Consider the following 21,313-nt stretch of genomic DNA (forward strand, 5'->3'; position numbering starts at 1 on the left):
ACTCTAGATATCACACACCCCATTCAAAGAGATTTGGTTCTAAGCAATCACTATGAACCATTTTATAGTGCAGTTCCATTCAACAAAAATTGGAGCACCTAAAATGTGCAAGACAGTTTTTTAGAATTACCTGTAAGAAGCACAAGATACATGATTTATCAATTTCAGGCAGATCATGATTGAGGTCAGGAAAAGAGTAAGGAAAATATATTTAGAAATAAAAAGAAAAAAACTGATATATCAAAAAGGTATTCAAAAAATCTTTGTTGAAAATTGCATAAATAACATATATTAGAGTTTGTATATATGTTGTGTTAATAACATTTAATTTATTATGATTAGACATAATGTCATAAGATCTTGAATTTCCAAAGGAAATAACGGCTGGCATTAGAAGCAGAATCTAGTCTGTGCTTACAACAAAGTCAAACTTTTGTTCAAGGACAAAAATTGAAATTGGGTTTATACTTTGTCTTCTCCTAAAAGCAGGCCTTGAGACAAGACATGGATTCAGGTACCTTCTTTTGGAATTGATCCCAAGAAGAAGTAAGAGAAGAGAGAAAGAAAAAGGAAGGAAGCATAAGCTAATGTAGGAGACATTGCCACAAAGTCACTGCTGTATGTAACTGGTCCCACCATTCTGAGGAGCATTCTGAATGTTTCCTAGGACTATTTACCGAAGATATGGGAAACTGAGGCATCAATCACCCTGCTATTCACCCTATTGGGGAATATTTTACACCAGGGCACTAGTGCCACATGATGGGGCTTCACTTGGATCTCCCAGGTGTGGGAGAAGCTACTAAGACAGAAATCAGTAACTCTCTGGAAGAGGGCACTGAAGCTGGAAGCATCATCCATCACTGCTGCAGATAAAACTTAAAGTAAGCTAAAGACATGTAATACAAGCTCCAAGGTAATTCTTACAGAACTTTTGCTGTATTATTTCACTAATAACTAGGTTATTCCATAGATGATAATCAACGATCATTGGTCATTGGACTGGTCATTTTTTTATTAAAAAATGATAAAACTGTTCCTCTCTCTTAAAATGCCCATTTTTACTCATTACTACAACAGTCCCTTTACTCCTTCAATATGCTGTTTATGATTCACATTTTCTAAGGAGCCTTCCAAACTGAGGCTCCTTAGTTTATCACAGCAACTCCTCTACTTCTAAACTATGTCTACATCTACTGTTTTTATGTTGTAGTTTATTTAAGTGACATAGATTGTTATTACTTGATTTGAATTGAGGGGAAGGTCAAAATATGTCCTTTAAAATAATTACTATTACACAAGCTTGTTCTAGAAATATCAGCAGATTTTAGTGCAGTTTCCTTAGTAAGGATGTATGAAGATAGCGTTAGCTGCTGTAACAAATATAAACATATATAATGGTTCAAACATGACAGAAATTTCTTCTGGCCATCATTAAGTGCAAAATTGGTGTCCCTAATTGGCAGGCAAAATGATTCTAAGACATTCTAAATTCTGACCAAGCAGTGATCAAGCTTCTTTTATAATGCTGCTTTGCCATCTTCAATACTGGTTTCCAAGGTCACTGGGCTCCTCTGCCTCACGCCAGTGGAAGGCAAAAGAATTCAACAGGATCACATGGAGGAGTTTTGATGGACCTGCTCATTCCACTGGCTAAAAACTCAGTCACAGACTACACCAAACTACAAAGGAAGGAGAGAAATGTAATGAAAATGGATTGGGTCACCAATGAACTATGATCAGTCTTGTCCACAATCTGTATTATAAGGCAGTTTTCTGACATTTTGTCCCAACTCAGTGTATATTTTCTATGTACTTGGTTTTGCTTAATTTGAATGTAATTCTTTGAGACTGTAATCATTTCTCTCAAGACACCTCCAAATAAAATAAAGGATTAAGAGACCTTACTAAAACTCCTGTTAATCTTTTTCATACTTCGTAATGGTCTGTATGTGTGACTGCTCAAGTGAGCAGTCACACATACAGACCATTGACTTCATTTTTATTTTGGAATATTTGACCATGCCAGATATGACAAAGCACTTACTAAAAGTTTTTGATTAACTAAATGAAAAAAAATTTTATCAATCAGTCTCAAATTATTAATACAGGACATTGCCCATATGTGTTAAATATCACTTGTTCTGAGTAAGACATTGTCATTTAGTATTATTATTTAGAAATAAGAGTATAATTGAAGGTAAGACTGCATTCTGAGTCCCTGTGTTTGGCCTCTAAATAATGTATGTCCTAAGAGTCCAGTATAGGGCACCTCTTTGTCTCTGTAAGTACTGCTTCTCTGGGTAAAATCATTTATTCATTTATCAGTTGTCTAGTGCCATGATAATGCTGTGTAACAATTACTATAGAACCTCAATGGAAAACAACAATAAGTATTCATTTTTCCCTATTAATTTATAGGTTGTCTGGGCAACTCTGCCCATCTGGATTAGACAAGCTATTATCTGATAGATTTCCTTCTCTATCTGTAGTCAACTGCAAAGTCAACTGGAGGCAGCTGGTCTGGGATGGTCTCAGCTGGGAGGACTCAGCTGTTCCACTTGGTCTCAAGGTCCAGTAGGCTAGCTTAGGTTTGAATGAGTTCTCAATAGGGGTTTGAGAAATAAGAAGTAACAAAGCCTCTTTAAAAACCATAAGCTAATTCTGATATTCATATAGAAAAAGAGAAAATGGCAAGATAACTAGAAAAATTCAGAAAAGCAATACCAGATGTGGTAGCACACACCTCTAATCTCAAAGGCTCAGGAGGCTGAGACAGGAGAATTTCAAGTTCAAAGCCAGCCTCAACAACTTACCAAGGCTCTAGGCAACTTAGAGAGAACCTGTCTCAAAATAAAAAATTTAAAAAGTGTGGAGATGTGTCTTGGTGGTTGAGCACCCCTGGGTTCAATACTTGATATAAAGGAAGAAAAGTGATGAGGGGAAATGAGCCCACTCTGAAGTTAGAATATATTATGAAGCTAGAAAAATTATTATGGTGAACAAAATAAACATTCAGAAATAGAGTTAAATAAAAGTGGAATTTAGCTGATGATATAGACAGTGTTTCTGATCAATTCTGACTAGTTAGTAAACGGGGACTTCGGGCAACTGACCAGCCTTCTGGAAAAAAAGCAATAGGGATTCATTGCTAGGTCATGCCCTACAATTAAATTCCAAATGCATGAAGTGTGTTTTAAAATGTAAAGAAGAAAAGAACAGTGGGAAAGATTTTTGTAAATATGACAGAAAATCTGAAATCACAAAAAAATGACAGATATATTCAATTACATAAAAACCAAACATTTCTGCATGTCAAAAATCAACACTATAATTGAAGTTAAAAGACAAACAACTTGCTATTTATCTCATCAAAGCAAAAACTGGTTTCCTCAAAGGAAAAACAGGCAAAAATATGAATATAAGTTTAAGGTTTATAGAAAAAAATTATGAAAGAATTTTCACCCTAACTCATAAAAGTGAAATATAAATCTAAAATAAAATACCTTTTATTTACATCAAATTAACAAGCATTAAAAAGTTTGATAATGGAGTGGAGGTGTAACTTACTGGTAAAGCACTTGCCTATCATGTGCAAAAGCCCTGAGTTTGATCTCCAGCAAAGGAGAAGGAGAAGGAGAAGGAGAAGGAGAAGGAGAAGGAGAAGGAGAAGGAGAAGAAAAAGAAGAAGAGGAGGAGGAGGAGGAGGAGGAATAATAGTAAGAAAGTATTGAATTATTCTATGTTGAAAGGATATAGATCAGGGATCAGCAAACTTTTATTCTTCTAAAACATTTTATATCATATATTTAAGGTTTACAATATGATATTATACAATACATACAGACAGTAAAATAGCTACTATGGTGAAGCAAATCAATGTTATTATGTCACAGTTACTTTTATGTGACAAGAGTAGCTAAAACATGCTTATTTAACAAAAATACCTAATGTGATGTAATTTTATAAACTCTCATGCTGTATATTTTGTGTTAGACATATTGGCTCCATATATGTGATACATTTGATTCTCTGACCTACATCTCCCAATCATTTGCCTTCACCCCACCTCAACCCCTGATAACTACTAGTTTATTCTCTATCCTCCCTTTTTTAAGATTCCACATGTCAGTGATATTGTGTGTGTATGTGTGTGTTTTCCTGTATCTGACTTACTTCACTTAGCACAGGTCCTCCAAATCCATCCATGTTGTAGCAAATGGCAAGATCTCATTCTCTGGTAGGGTTGAATCGTATTTATAGATAGATAAATAAATAGATAGATAGATAGATAGATAGATAGATAGATAGATAGATAGATACCACATTTATTTCCTTCAATCATCCATCAATAGATATTTAAGTTGTTTCCACATCTTGGTTCATGTGGAAAAAAGAGCAAGCTTTTTCAATAAAGGATCACATAATAAATATTGTCTGTGTTCCAACAAAATTTCTTTTATAAAATTGTCAGCAATAGTTTGTCCACTGCTAGTAATACTGGTGTCCACCCTACCTGCTACACAAGTGAACTTAATTTGTACCACCCTCATGGAGAACAGTATGGCATAACATGTCAATCGTCAAGGGCATATATATTTTAATCCAGCAATTCTAACTCTACACCTGTAGCTCATAGGAATACTCACAAGTATATGAAATAATGCCATGTCCACTGCAGCCAAACTTTTGGAGACCACCTAAAGGTCCACTAATAAGGGCTTACTAAACTGTAGTGGGCATATTTATACTGTGGAATAAGATTCAACTGTGAAAATAATAAAAAGGCCTCAATTACTAGTATGGAATGAATCCCATGGTTTAATGCCAAATTAAAAAGCAAGATACGGGAGAGAAACATATGACCCTATCACCTAGGTGGTAACAGACACATGCACACATGTATTAGTTAATGAAACATCTCATCACTGGAAGGCTACAAAAAAGCTGCCCTCTTGAACTGAGTGAATGGGAGCAGAATAAGAATGAGACCATCTTTTCCCAATGTGAATATTTTTGAACCAGAATTTTTACTTACATGCACATTATATATAAATGAACTTTCAGTCAGGCCCTTTTAACAGTAGACAGGCAAGACACATGGTTTAAAGGAATCTCTGACAAGAAAATACACCCAAGAAACCCATGATCCCGATTGTTTTGGCCCATACTGTTTGTCTGGGATCTTGTTGTTCTTTTACCTTTGATCTTATAAAAGCATTTTTTAAAGAGAGAGAGAGAGAAAGAATTTTTTAATATTTATTTTTTAGCTTTTGGTGGACACAACATCTTTTATTTTATTCTAATGTGGTGCTGAGGATCGAACCCAGCGCCCTGCGCATGCCAGGCGAGCGCACTACCGCTTGAGCCACATCCCCAGCCCTTACCTTTGGTTTTTAGGACCTCTTACTGCTTTTGTTAAGTCCCAAATGTTCTATTTCTCTTTGAACCTATGTACCCAGCGTGTCTGAGTCACCCATCCCTGCCTCCTCCGCTCTTTCTCTCCCGAGGGTTCACTTGAGGTAAGGTGGTCACCAAGGGTTTCTTTGTCAACTGAGTGGGTCCTGTTGGCAAGTGCCAATGCCAAGAACACAGGGCAGACAAGGCCAGGTCTGGAGGAGCAAACGCTGGCCAGACAAGCTCCCAACACTCACCTGATTGGGAAAGGGCATCTTTCGCAAGTCTTCTCACCCACCTGGCCCTCATTTGGAAAGTTCAGGATGGAATCAATGAGAAGATGGCTATGGGAACAAGGTCCATACACCCATAATGACCACAGAGACAAGTATGATTGTTGGCTGATGACTCCATGAGGGCAGCAATGAGAGAGAGACGGTGCCCAGGTGAACTCCACCACCTTAACACCTGCCTTCATTTAACCATGGTCTTCCCCTGAGCCACTTCTTCCCTCCCCCTGTCTCCTTCTCAATAGCATGGCCACTTTTTCTGGCTCGTCAAGGAAAAAAGACCAATAGCTCTAAAGTGTAAAGTACCCCAGGAGCACAGACTGAGACAGGGATTTATCAAGGATGAACCCTCAGAAGGAGAGAGGGGGACGTGGGAGAGGACAGGGGAAGAAAATGAGCAGAGGTGTGATCCTGGCTGGAGCCTAGCTGCAGCCTGATCTGAGGGGGGCTCTGACGCACAAATGACATCACAGAGTTAAAGCAATTCTTAGCTTCAGACTGAAAGGGGAGGTAAAGGAGGTAGCTTCCCTGGTAAAGGAGCCCTTCTATAGCTGAGGAAAATCCTATGGAAAAATCAGTTTCAAGGGAATAAGTTTCCCAGTCTGGGTGGGACACAAAGAGCACCCACCACATACCATACACCTCACATTCCCGAGGAAGCCCTGAACAGCAGAGGACGGCTGCCCTCACCCAAATGAGTATCCAAGGGCAACTCATGGCTCCACAATCTGTTCCTCAAATGACAAACCTCTGTTTGCTCAATGCTGTAGCATGCTTGAGCCAAATATCAGCCAAATGTAGTAGTGTTCTAGGGCTGCCATGACAAGGTATTACAAATCAAATGGCTTAAACAACAGCAGTGTATTGTCTTCCAGCTCTTGAGGCAAGAAGTTCCAGGCCAAGGTGTCAGCAGGGCCATGCTTCTTTTGAACCTGTAGGGGAAGGATCTTTCCTTGTATCTCTCAGCTTCTGGTAGCCCCCCAACTTTTCTTGGTTTATCCACAGCATGGCTCCAATTTTCATATGACATTCTCCCTACGTGTCTATATCTGGATTTTCCCCGTTTAAAAGAAGACTGGTCATACTGGATTAGAAACCCACCCTACTCCAGTATAACCTCATCTTGATTAATTATATCTGCAATAACTCTATTTCCAAATTAGGACACATTCTGAGGTCCTGGAAGTTAGGATTTCAACCTGTGAATTTGAGGGAGGAAGAGACATAATTCTACCCATAACAGGTAACACACAGGGATCACATTACCATTTTTACCTAAATGTTTTGGCTTCCAGTCTAGAGCTATTTCTACTATATCACAATTCTACTTCAATAACCCAGTCTTGTAAGACCCATCATTTGATTATAACCCCATATTTAGCCTTTATTATCATTAACGTAGGTATGAAAATTCTAAGGGAGGACCCAAACCATTCCCTCTTCTGGGTGACAGCAGACCTAACCTTGACCTGGACACAATGCAATGACTCCTCTCATGTGGAGCTTCCATCTTGGTCAGGCCTTCATCTGGTCAAACACTGAGCAAAGAAACCATGTTTATGAAGATGAAGACCATTTCATTATTGGAGGTGGGGAAGCAGAAAGAATGAGATATACAGGCTGGGGCTCGGGCTTAATTGTAGAGTACTTGCCTAGCACATTTGAGGCATGGGATTCAATCCTCAGCACTACATAAAAATAAATAAAATAAAGATATTATGTCCATCTACAAAGAAATTTTTTAATTTTTTTAAAGTATGAGCTATATATAACATTTTGGTGACAAAGTACATGTTTTAATATTGGCTTTAAGGTACCTAATATTGTTATTAGGAAAACTTCTGAGTTTGGAGAGACAACCCAGAGAGTAGGTCCTTATTCCAATATGCTGGATATTGAGAGAAAGGGAGTAGAGACATGAATCATAATTGTTCCTAAGCTACTCATCAAAAGGTCAAATGAAGTCACTGGAAGCACACCTGTAAAAAGGTGCACTATTAAAACTTCCATTCTGGAAAGCAATGCCAGGGAGGCTCATCAACAAAACGCCTAGGAGAGTGGATCATTTGTAGGTAGTCAAGGAGCCATGTAATGCGCAGGAAGCCATTACGGCACAAGAGTAATATGTGTAAGTGAAAATGAAGAAGTGGTCCCACTAAGAGATGTTGTCCGTGTCTATCCTCAGCAGCCTTCACATGGTCCCTGTCTCCAGGCAAGTGTTTTCTTGACCCCATGTTTAGGTTCTAAACATCCCACGCTGCCATCTGGGCCAAAGAGTTGCTTCAGCATCAAGGTGATGTCACGGACTCCTGGCATTCAGGCTACCTATTAACTTCTCCTGCCTGTCTTGAACTTCCTGACCCAATATTTGGCCCTGACCTCTGGAAACAGCACACACCTCACTCCTACTTGCCTGCCCAACCTTCTGCTGCCTGAGCTAACTTAGGCCTAGGATCTTCATAGGATGTTTTTGCAAATCCAGGGTCTGTGGATCAAATATCTGTGTGGCCAGTAAACTCCATTGTCAAGTTTTCTAGATCCTTTGAATCAAGAAGTTTTCTTTATTTTTTTATTGATATGTTTTAATAAATGACAGTAGAATGCATTACAATTCATATTATACATATAGAGCATAATTTTTCATATCTATGGTTGAATATAAAGTATATTCACACCAAATTGTGTCTTCATACATGTACTTTGGATAATGATGTCCATTACATTCCACCTGTAGAACCAACCTAGATGCCCTTCAGTAGATGAATGGATTAAAAAATGTGGCATATATACACAAAGACGTTTTCTTTAAACCAATAGTTTTTAGACCCTAGCCATACTGCAGGAGATTAAATAATGTTGGGCTAGTACATATCATGTAAATTTGTTGTCAAAGTTAGACTTATAGCAGAATAGTCATGCGTGTAGAAATAAATGTTACATACTACACCATTGTGACCTTATAGAGTCGACTTGGGAAGTGACCTCCTAAGTATGTTGCAAATGTCATCACACTAAATTGTGTTTCACAGGTGGAACAGAATGATTGCAGTAATAATTCTAAGTCTTTACCCCATCTATATCTGTGTCCTTTGTGATTATAAAGTGTATATTGCCCTCCCATTCTGACACTGGACTGGCCAAGTATCTTGATATGGTCAAGGAGCAAAGTCTTAAAAAAGCAACTGAATGCTTCCACTCGCTCTTATCTCTTTACCACTGTCATGAGAACATTCCTGAGATAACCCACCAGATGCTGGGACACATAGAGAGGGCCTGAGTTTTTCTGTTCTCATTATCCCTGCTATAGACACCTTAGGTCAGACACAGCCCACAAATCCTCAGACAAACCAGTTCAGACCTGAAAAGTCAACCAGCCAGTGTGCGGACTGAATGTAACCCACTTGGAGCACAAGTTTCAAGCTTGCTACTAACACCATAGTTTTCTTAAATTCCACAAGAGCATATGATTTTCAATTTTGGCCACTGATGTTTCTTAAGTGCCTACTATGTGTCAGGAGATACAGACAGTGCCAATAGAAAGTAGGCTCTTGATAATCATTTATTGAATTAAGAAATGAATAAATAAAATAATAGTGATAATAGTGAATTAAGAAATGAATAAATAAAATAATAGTGATAATAGTAAAAGCAATAATAGATACAGCTTACATAGACTATTATATCCTACGCACTTCTAGGTATGTAATAAACTATTTCATTTGATTATTTTATTAAGCCTGTGATACAGCTATAAGCTAGTCCTCTTTATCCATGAGAAAATTGCAGTTTAAAGTGATGGAGCAACTTTCTCAAAAATGACACATGCAGCACTCAAATTCAAGACTATTTAACTTCGAAATTTATGTTATAGAAATTATAGCATTGAAATATTTAGGCTATTCAATAAGTAGAGCTTAGAGAATTTGAGTGAATTGATCAGATTTTAAAAACAAATGGTACAAAGTTGGCCCTGGAGCTAACCATAAAATTTGAAGCCAAGTAGGCACAGTTCTGAGATCCCTCCCGGAAGAATATGGAGTGATCAATTGAAAGTTTGATATAAATTCAAAAGCCAAATTAATTAGATGAGAAATATGCAAAGTAGTATTAATAGAATTACTACAGACCAAGACACGTATGTAGTAAAACCTAACTGATATTGGTAATAGACAACAAAAAAGGTAAGATGGAGTGGATTGATGTTGAACTGAAGGAATTCAGCTACCTTCCCTCTTAGAGTACAAAAAGGAATATTTAAAGAAAGTAAGTCAATAACAGCTGAAATAAACCAAATGGTATAAGAGTGTATGACCCAAGGTTGTTTACACAAACATAACCAGTAGTGGGAGGTGTATGTGTCTGTGTGAGTGTGGTAGTCCCCCTTATCTGGAATTTCACGTCCTATTGCTTAGGTACCCATGGTAAACTGTGTTCAGAAAATATAGTATGGTACAATAAGATATTTGAGGCGGAACATTTACAGCATATTATCATTGTTCTATTTTATCATTAGTTCTTGCTCATCTCTCACTGTGTCTAACTTACACATTAACTTTATCATACGGTTGTATGTGTTGGAAAAAGCAGAGTGTCTATAGAATTTAGTACCATCAGAGGTTTCAGACTTCCATTGGAGGTCTTAGAATGCATGTCCCACAGGTAAGGAGAAACTACATTTATATATATATATATAAAGAGAGACATACAGAGAGAAAGAAAGAGATCCATTATAAAGAACTAGATCACATGATTATGGAGGCAGGAGTCTGAAATCTGCAGAGTGGACCAATGGTTGGAGATCAGGAGAGCCACCACAGTTCCAGTTGAAAAGCAGTCTGCTAGAGAGTTTCTTCTTGCCCGAGAAAGCCAATCTTTCTGCTCTATTCAGACATTCAACTGATTAGATGAAGCCACCTATTTTATAGAGAGCAATCTACTCACTCAAAGTGCACCAACTTAACCATTGATCTCATCAAAAAAAAAAAAAAAAACCCTCTCCAAGGTAGTTAGTACATAAAATTAGCCCTCACGAGGCAGGAAATAGAAAGTCAGATGTTTTGGAGAATTACTCAAACAGAGTAAAAGGGATTAGATAGAAAAAGAAACATAAGAAAAGAAAACCACAGATCAAATTATACATAGGAAGAAAATCATTAAAGAGAACCTGAAGTATTCACTGGGACCACTAATTTTAGGCAGGCTATTTAAAAAAGTTGGATCAATCAGACTTCCCTCTCCCTCTCCTGCACAGACTAAGTGGACTGTAGCATCAGGAATACCCCCAGGCCCTGAGGACCACATTCTAAACAAACTGAACCATGAGGAACGTTCTTAATGAGAATATTAGGTCTGAAGAGAAATGTGGTTAAGTTACTTCATACCTGCACAAAGATAACAGAAGCAATCTGACACATGTATTATTTTCCCTAGAATAAAACCATGAATACAGCTGACCCTTTGCATCTATAGATTCCACAATCATGTATTCAACCACGTAGGGCTGGAAAATATTTGGAAAAAGTACATCTGAACTGAACATGTATAGACTTTTCTGTTTTCATTGTTCCCTAAACAATATGGTATAACAGTTATTTATAGAGAATTTATGTTGTATTAGGTTTTATAAATAACCCAGAGAGGATATAAAGCATACAGAAACAGAAATATGTGCAATACTTTATGTGCAAATACTATGCCATTTTATATAAGGGACTTGGGTCTCTGCAGATTTGGGTATCCACAGGGGATCCTGGAACCAATTCCCTGTGGATGAGGGACAACTATATAACACTCTGAGTCACTCTGAGCCTGGATGTGGTTACCTAAGATATTAGCAACTCCTCTAAGGTACAAGATTTCCCCAAGCAAAGAAACACATAAAAAGTAAAGATACAGAAAGACTCAGAGTAAAATGATAGAAAAAGATAAAGCAGGAAAAATTAAGAAAAACCTATGTAGGTTTTTATATCTGCTAATAAAATAGGTACATATGTTTTAAACAACTGTTAATAAAATACAAGATAAATTAACCTCAAGGTAAATTTTTTATAAAAAATAGAATGCCTTTGCAAAACATCTTGCCCTAACCTTGTAATACTACACATTTTATTCTCTAAGATACAGTGTATTGTCAAGGTAAGTTAACTTTGTAATAAAGTGCACCAACTTTCAGAAATTTAGTATAATAAGAGTTAATTTTCTCTTTAGGACACTATGGAATGATCAGCATGAGGACGGAGAGTGGGTACATTGCATTAATCCACACAGTCATGTGGGGGAAGAGAGAGAAGATTGCTGCATGGGCATTTTCATGAGCCAGCCCTAGAAGTGGCCGTATCACTCTGTTCTGTATTCAATTAGCCAGAATGCAAAGGCCTTATTTACTATCCAAAGGAATCTGAAATAACTGTATCCACAGAAGAAACAAAAAACATGGGTGCAGGTCAGCACTAGCAAATTCAGCTACCCACCACAGGTTTTATGCTGAAAAACATTTTTGCTGAAAAACATTTGCATGAATGCACTGTTATATATTTATTTATATATTTAAATATATCAATATAATATATTAAAATATATATATGTATAAATATAAGTGTATATTTATATATATATGTATATATATATATATATATATATAGAGAGAGAGAGAGAGAGAGAGAGAGAGAGAGAGAGAGTGTTTATAGTGTCATTGCTCCTGATAAAAAAGAAAGAAGTCAAGAAACCATCCAAATAACTATCAATACTGAAATGGGAGAAGCTCATAGTAAAAGAGAGTAGGAATAATTTTAGGAGCAAGCTGCTTAGAGTCAAGAGAATGGAACCAAAGGCTGACCAAAATAAGAGTAAGAATAGCTTTCACATTAGAGTATACAAGTAAAGAATGAAATAGATTGAAAAATTTCATTTTTAGAAGATGTCATTCTCAGGGGCTGGGGATGTGGCTCAAGCGGTAGCACGCTCGCCTGGCATGCGTGCGGCCCGGGTTCGATCCTCAGCACCACATACAAACAAAGATGTTGTGTCCGCCGAAAACTAAAAATTAAATATTAAAAAAATTCTCTCTTTCTCTCTCTCTCTCTTACTTAAAAAAATAAGATGTCATTCTTATCCACATATATATCTTAAAATATGAGATAAGAGCAAAAACTAAGATGCAGAGAGGAAGTGATGTTGGTAAGATACAGTCATCTCTGGGAGTTGGAATTCCAATTTATTCAGAATCTAGTAGAATTGTCTGGAAGAGTTGAGTACACATTTGAGATTTGTGGTCAAAAGCTTAAGTGAATCCAAGATGACACTATGTTTTGATTTTCATCACTTATATTCAGCTGCTTGAGTTGTAAGGAGAGAAGGAGGGAAGGAATGGCTTAACTAGGGTGGGGTTTTGCAGAGGAGTATGACAGAGGAGAGAGAACAAGAGCATCAAGATGTTTTCATGGGTGTGATTATGATTCCATACCATCAGATCTAAATTATACAAAGAGAGAATTAAGAGACTGAAGGGACCAACAGATGGTAGAAAGTGGAGGATGAATGGAGGCCCTAAAGGAAGATGAGATGGAGGGTAACAAGCTGATTCTCAGAGTATGGAAGATGTGAAACAGATTTCAGAAGGGCTGATTACTATTGATGACAAGATCTGGCCATAATGGGGTGGCTGAGGTTGGATGAAGGAAAAGAAAAAAAAAAAACATTGTGTAAAAGAGGTCAAGGAATTGAGGGGGCAGAACTCTTCAGGGATCGCCTTTGTCAATATTGTAGCTGCCAAGATAAACAACCAGAGTAATTGTGGAGAGGGAGATTTTTCTTGTAGGAGAGGGCATCCATATCTGGGTAATGAGGACTGCACACAAAGCACAGGTGGCCAGAGACAAGGCAAAGAAATAATGAGAGACAGTCGGGAAACCTGGAAGGCTAATGGTACCATTTCAGATGAACAAGAGGAAGAAGAGAGTTAGGGATGACAGGAGGCAGGGAGTTCTTCATGGAAACAGATGGCCAATGACAGGAATCTTAGAAGTGTCCTAAGGTCAGATGCCTAGAGTTGGTGAGGAAGAGTGGAAAACCTTTGTTGTGATAACTGGACTGTTTCAAGACACAATCAAAAGAGAATTTCCATAGCCCACTACCCCCGCCATCTGCCTACCACCTACTTTACTCTATTTCTTTCTGCATATCACTTAATTATCCAAACTCCTATCTGACCCAATGCTTCACTTGAAACACCAAATACCAGCCCATTGCTATAAACAATTTGCCGCCTCTGTCCTGACTCATCAGTTTACATCATTTCAATCATCATATAATTACGCTATCATTTTTTCCATCCTAAGGAAAACCCTTCTCTTGTCTCTACTTTTCCCCACCAAGTACTTTCTTTGTTTCTCTTTACAGAAATTTTTGTTTAAAGGTCTGTCTGTATTTGAAGACTCCAGTTCCTCTCCTCCTCATTTTTCTTCAACATACTGCAGTCAGGGTTTTGCCCTCATGGGTCCATAAAAACTGCTCTTGTCAAGGTCACAAGTGACAAGAAAAGTTACTCATACCAACAACTTCTAGAAGCCATCAATTTTCTATCCTTATCTTTGTGGACCTATGAGCATCACTCCACACCATTTTTCACTTGGTTGTCAGGACGTTCTCTGATGCTTTGTTCTCTCCTTTGCTATTACTCCTTCTCGTTCTCCTCCACTGGTTCTTCTTTATTTCACTTACCTCTTGGAGTCAGAGCACTCCTGGGCTCTGCTCAGTCCTTAATTTTCTTCTTAACCTGCATTTATTTATTACCTTTCTTTCTTTCTTTCTTTCTTTCTTTCTTTCTTTCTTTCTTTCTTTCTTTCTTTTTTTTTTTTTTTTTTTTACCACAGATTGAACTCGGGAGCACTCAACCACTGAGCCACATCCCCAGCCCTACTTTGAATTTTATTTACAGACAGGGTCTCACTGAGTTGCTTAGTGGCTTTTGCTGAGGCTGGCTTTGAACTCATGATCTGCCTGCCTCAGCCTCCCAAGCCACTGGGATTACAGACGTGCGCTGCTCATATCATTACCTGACTTTACTTGCCAACACAAGCTGTAGACTTTCAAGTGCCTCTTTCAGTGATGCCTATGACCTCCCTCCCATGAACCTCGTAAGTCCAGGTTGCACTATATTTGTGGGACTTCACTGTCCACTTTGGACTTCTGCCAAACCTTGGTGCCTTCTTCTACAATAAAAATCTGCACTACTCTCATCTTTTCTGCTCATGTTTTTCATCATCACATTCTGCTGAGTTCTTTAACCAGGACAAAATTTCCATTTAATTTGTATCACTGAGAAAGGCTTCAAACTTTAAGAGGTCATGTCATCCATCCCCCTTCCTCAGACAGGCTGATATGCAAGCCTCACTAGAAGAAACCTGGTTTGAAAGTAAGCAGTAAAAAGACAAAACCTCTCCATAATGAGCTGCCCAGTGCATTTCAGCTTAGTTAATTGGGAGGTTAGCTACTGTTTAGGGAAGACCACATCACAATCAAGAAAGACTCACTCAAACTGTGAAATCTGCAGAAGTTTTAAAATACAACCTCTGCTATCCTCAACCCTAACCAGGAAGGAAAATGAATGATACTTAATATAATACTTTGTAAAAGTTGCTCACTGTTGAAACTAGGCTTCTTCACAGTTATCTTTAACTACACCTGCTTCCTTCCACCATCTGCCAACTCTACCACTGAGTTTTAAGAACTGTGAGAGCAGGGAACATGTCTGTTTTGTTGACTATTGTACCTTTATCACCTGCATTGCCTGGCATAGAGTTGACACGTAATTAATATTTGTTAGATGAATGAGCATTGTTAGTATCATGGTCCTTAATTAATGGTGCCCAAAATAATGTATCTATTCATTCTACCAATTGTTATTTCACCATGCTAGGCACCACACCAGTTAATGGGATCACTGCGTAATTGAGACATCAACTCTGTCCTCAAGGAGTTTTCAGTCCAGGGTTAATGAGAAGCAGGGGCAACAGGGCCTGATGAATGATAAGCTTGAGCAAAGAGCTGGGTGCCATAAACACCTAACAGGAGCACCTCACCCAGATGGGGCTTCAGAAGGAAGGTCCAGGGAGGCACAAAGCACACACAAGAATTCATCAGAGAAAAAGAAGAGGTTTGGGGCAGAGAAAACATCATACAGAGGCAGGGTATTCTCGTTCCATGTGCAGCAAGGATTTCTTAAACACTTTCTGGGTCAGGATGCCATGGAGACAACAATGAACCGGTCAGATAGTCCTTGCTTTCATGAAGATTATCTTGCAATAGAGGATAGAAGCAAGCAAAAAGTCTAGTGTGTGCTCTCCTGGGGGACATATGGATGGTCTGAGGTGCTCAGAGCTCCAAATTCAGAATTGGGAGGATATGGTAGTCTTCAGAAGAGGGGGCTGATATCCCAAGACTCTCCAAGAAAATGAGATAAAGAAAAGCCTATTCAAAAAAAAGAAGAAGAAGAAGAAGGGGGCTGGAGATGTGGCTCAAGTGGTAATGCACTCACCTAGCATGCATGATTCTCAGCACCACATAGAAACAAAATAAAGATATTGTGTTCACTTAAAAACTAAAAACTAAATATTTTTTAAAAAGTCAAGGTAAAAAAAAAAAGAAGACTCAGAAGAAGTGGTACAGAAGATTCTGTAAACTATACAGCATTCACCATGACTACAGCAAAGTGTTAAAAGAATTGGGAAATATGGAAAAGCAGGACAAGTTTTAGGTAAGTCCATTGTAAAGCACCCCAGAAATCCTGCTACGGATTTAGATTTTATTTCTATGTTCTATTACTATTCAGAATGGGATAATAACCTGAGGGAGAGAGAACAAGAGTATTGCCATGAAAAGATTATGTCAAATCTGTGCTTTGCCACTCCCTACTTGTCTATGACACATAGATTTGGACGAGTCCATCAATTTCTCCATTCTAAGTTTTCCCATCTGTAAAATGGAGATAGCATTAGCTTTTATTTCATGAAATAGTCTGCAGGGTTAAATGAAATAATTAAGAAAAGCACTTAGCATAGTGCCTGCTAGATTTACTGCTCAAAAAATGTAAATCTACTCCCTCCTACTTGCCATTCTCCCCTGGACCTCCCGCTTCTAAGTTTTTTTTTCCTCAGTGGATAATTTATCAGTTCAACTTTTTTCTTCCCAGTACTCTGAAAAACCTAGTTCCTTCCTTGTCCCCAGACTAAACAGTAGCCAGGGGGACATGTGCCAGGGATATTGTTAAAACTGAGGTGCACTCTTACCTGTAAAACTGTTTGTAAACACTGAGACAAAACAATAAACACAGGGTGGTCAGATTCAGTTATGGAAACACTTTTGCAGAACCTCATTTTTTCTCTACTCTAGTTGAGAGAGAAAGACAGAGAACAGAAATGGCTTCCCATTTAGATATAGAGATCTTTCAGCCCCCGAGTGTCTTTATTGAGCATAAGATATTAGTCAAGTCTTCACCATGAAAATGAAGATGGAGGCAGGGAACAGATATGATCACACTGATGGAGTGGTCAAGGACCATTCAGACTCTGCATCTGGCAGGATGTGCTAATAATGAAAAAAAAAAGTGGGAATATGAGGGATATGCATTAAATCCCAGGCATAGTACATTCAAACTGTTTAACCTTGGGAAAGTTACTTAAACTCTCTGACACAGGTCTCTCCACATAAATGGTAAGAATTAACTGAAATAATGCAAGTATAAGAATTTACAAACTGTCAAGCTCCATACAAATGATAATAGCAGCTGCTCCTTATATTATTAAGATGTTAGATTGGAAATTGAGGAGGGAAGGTAAAAGAACATCCTACATATTGTAAGTGCAACATGCAATACAAAATGTAACCAAATGGAAACTGCAAATTGGAAAGCACTATGGAGATTTCTTGGAAAATTGGGAATGGAACCACCATTTGACCCAGCTATCCCTCTCCTCAGTCTATATCCAAAGGACTTAAAAACATTATACTACAGGGACATAGCCTCATCAATGTTTATAGTAGCACAATTCACAATAGCTAAACTGTGGAGCCAACCTAGATGCCCTTCAGATTAAAAAAAATTGTGGCATATAGACACAATGGAATACTGCCTCAAATACAGGGCACGTTAATATCTGGGAGGCCCCCAACCCCTGCAGAATACTACTCAGCAATAAAAGAGAATAAAATCATGGCATTTGCAGGTAAATACATGGAGTTAAAGAAGATAATGCTAAGTGAAGTTAGCCAATCCCAAAAAACCAAATGCTGAATATTCTCTTTGATATAAGGAGATTGATTCATAGTGGGATTAGGAGGAACAAACTCTAGATGGGACAGAGGGGTTGGAGAAGAAGGGGGTTATTAATGAGGGTTGAATGTGATGATCACTATTATCCAAAGTACAGGTATAAAGACACGAATTGGTGTGACTATACTGTGTATACAACCAGAGATATAAAAAATTGTGCTCTATATATGTAATAAGAATTGTAATGCATTTCACCGTCATATATAAATAAAAAATAAATTTAAAAAAATAAATTTATTTAAAAAAATAAATTTAAAATGTCTTATGAAAAAGAAAAAAAAATGTAACCAAATGGCCTTGTCTATAAAAACAATGTACCAAAAAAAGCAAATGTTCTTCAAAAATGCAAAAGTGCCCTATAGACAGATGCATGTGATAAAGCCTTTCCTAAAAGGAATTTCATTTTGAACTATGTCAATGAATATACTTTTTAAAATTGTGTAGCCTCCAAGAAATAGCATAATTTTCAGTTTGGTTCAGAGAGGATCATAGAATATTTCTGCTTTTAGGTGACTTTTGAAAGTGACCCTAACACACATCCATTATTAGTATGCAGTGACTTACTTATTAATGAAATGCTTCTGGTTACGTGTTAATAATGAGTTTCCCACTGATCCATTTGGCCCAAGGGTTTTGCACCTAGAATGTCTAGGACAAGCACTGATGCTATGTTCATTACAAGTTCTGAAACCATTACTTCCCTGATCAGTTAGGGAAAGCATATTTCCTTCTCATTTATATAGTGCATGTGCATTTCATGGGTTATAAAATGCCCAGGTCATTTTTCAGCATGTGACAGATGTCCTTTTCTCTTGAAATATTGGCACAGCTGAGGTCAGACATGGAACATGAAGACTCAAGAGGCACTTTGACATCATCTAGAATAGCTATGGATGCTCTACTAACACATCTCCAATGCATAGCACATAATCTGAATATGATCTAAATGTCACCTCAATCCTACCTGAAGATGCAGGCAGGGGACTTTTCAAAATCTGTTGCCTCCCTACTTCTCCATTTTTCAGTGTGCAAATGTTTAATTGGATCCTGAAAAAAATAAAGCACAAAAAGCCCTGGTTTGTAGCTGTTGTCAATTTTTGTGGAGTAAATATTCTCACTGTAGCCCAACATGATAGATTTGTCAAAACACTGATCAATCTTTCCATATTTTCTGAATAAGTAAAGAAATAAAAATTTAGAAAAGAATTTGTTTGGAAACAAAAAGGAAAACTTCAACAGCAAAATCACTCTTATCTGTTCAAAGTCTTTTCAAATCTTCTCAGTGTCTTTTGACCTACTTTTTACTGATAGGATTCCATCCTCTTCCAACTCAATCAATCCTTCCTCTCCAGATACACCCAGGCTCTAAAGCCAAAGACCTCAAACCTGAGCCCTTGATCTCAAGACATCTTGAAATTTGGCAAAGCTCATTTGAAAAATTAAATCCCTTCTCCAAGATTTTATCACCAGACTTCTTTTCCTTTCTAAAGTTTATGACATACCTAAATAGCCAAAAGCCATAAAGAAGCAGAGCTGTCAAAGAAGGAGAGATGTGACATAAATAATTACTACTGCTGGGGATGCTAAGAATCTGATAAGTGGATACACCTTGATCCATACACATGTGCTGGTTTTTCTGCCCTGATACCACCCACCCTCTCCCTGACTCATACTTTAGCCCTGCCCTTCTCCCCACCACTCTTCTCTCAATCTCATCTATAACTTGCCTGGTTAGCTGCCCTTGACCTGCAACAGACAGGGTCCCAGCATCAAACAAAATTCACTCAAATATTTTTTTTTTTTCGTTTAGCTATAGCCGGACACAATACTTTCATTTTATTTATTTATTTTTATGTGGTGCTGAGGACCAAACCCAGTGCCTCACATATGCTAGGCAAGGACTCTACCACTGAGCCACAATCCCAGCCCTCACTGAGATACTTTAACTCACTAGCATTCTATAACCAGCAAGAGTCATTATTAATTCTCAGGAATTCTGCAAATGGGATGTTAGACACAGTCATTAAAAATCAATTCATAATGATTTAACTTATATTAAAAAATAAAATAAATAAATATTCAAAACCCATCACTTTCTCATTATTTTACTATTACATACAATCTGGAGATCATTTATATCTGTCTTACCTGAGTAACAGAACTATGGAGCATCTTTTTCAAGTCTGTGTTTAACAGTATCATGTTGGACCACAGTGGGAATATTTACCCAACAAAAATTGACAAAGGCTACAAACCAGGGCTTTTGGTGCTTGTTTTCCAAGATCCAATTAAATATTTGCCAGTATACTACCGCAACAACTGAAGGGTAAGCCAAAGGGTTTATTTGGGTTAAGGAAGAAGAATTGGGGAAACCCAATATGTTGAGCCCTAGAGACTAGCAATAGAGAGAAGCTTTACCACTCTAGGACTCAAAGGCTGAGACAGAAAGCAGAGAGGATGTCTGAGTGGACAGTCTCTCTAATAGACAAATGTGGAAACAGGGAGGGTGCACGGAGTAAGCCCCTCTCTTTCCTCCCATCTCTGATCAGATATCATTGACTGAACCCAACAGGAATCCAGCCAGTGAAAAAGTCTGGGCCCGGTATCCCACAGGTGTACCAAGGGTTGGGTTTACAGGATATATAGGTTAATGTGCAAACCATTGATAGGGCAATGCTCTTGGGATAATCCCCTGTGGAAAGGAGGAGATATACACAGAGCTGGGCAGACAGGGTGACCTGAGGCTGACTCCCAATAGAAGCCTCGAATGAGTCCATGCAAGCCCTAGAGTTGACATGACCCTTCAAACCTCCCTCGACTTGGAGCAAGGAGGCTGGGCCATGATGATCAGTTATTAGAAATGAGCTTCCTCCTGAAGGAGGCATAACCTTAGATGAGGCAGTTTTCAAAAGATGCCATCCCCGAAAAAGAACTGACCAGACCTGAGGGTTCTCTTCCAGCAGTTGAGGGACTGAGTCCTTAGTTCTTAAATGTGAAGCCCATGTGAGACATCACAGTATCCTTTATGACAGGGGAAAGCTTCCTGGAATCCCAAGATGGGCAAAGAAGGAAAAAGAACATAACTCAGAGTAGCAGAGAGAGGAATGGGGACTAATCACCTGTCATTCTCCAAAGCTCAATTTTGTGAGTGCATCTCTCAGGAGCAGTTCCTGACCCTTTTGCTCTGCCTTCATAATCCTTGCACTAAACTTCATCGTGGTTTACCACAGTATTAGATCAGTGTGTTTACTAGCCTATCTCCCTGTGAGCTCTGTGACCACAGGGCCTGTATGTACCT

Source organism: Ictidomys tridecemlineatus, chromosome 5, assembly GCF_052094955.1.
Source record: "Ictidomys tridecemlineatus isolate mIctTri1 chromosome 5, mIctTri1.hap1, whole genome shotgun sequence".
In the NCBI taxonomy this organism is placed as follows: Eukaryota; Metazoa; Chordata; class Mammalia; order Rodentia; family Sciuridae; genus Ictidomys; species Ictidomys tridecemlineatus.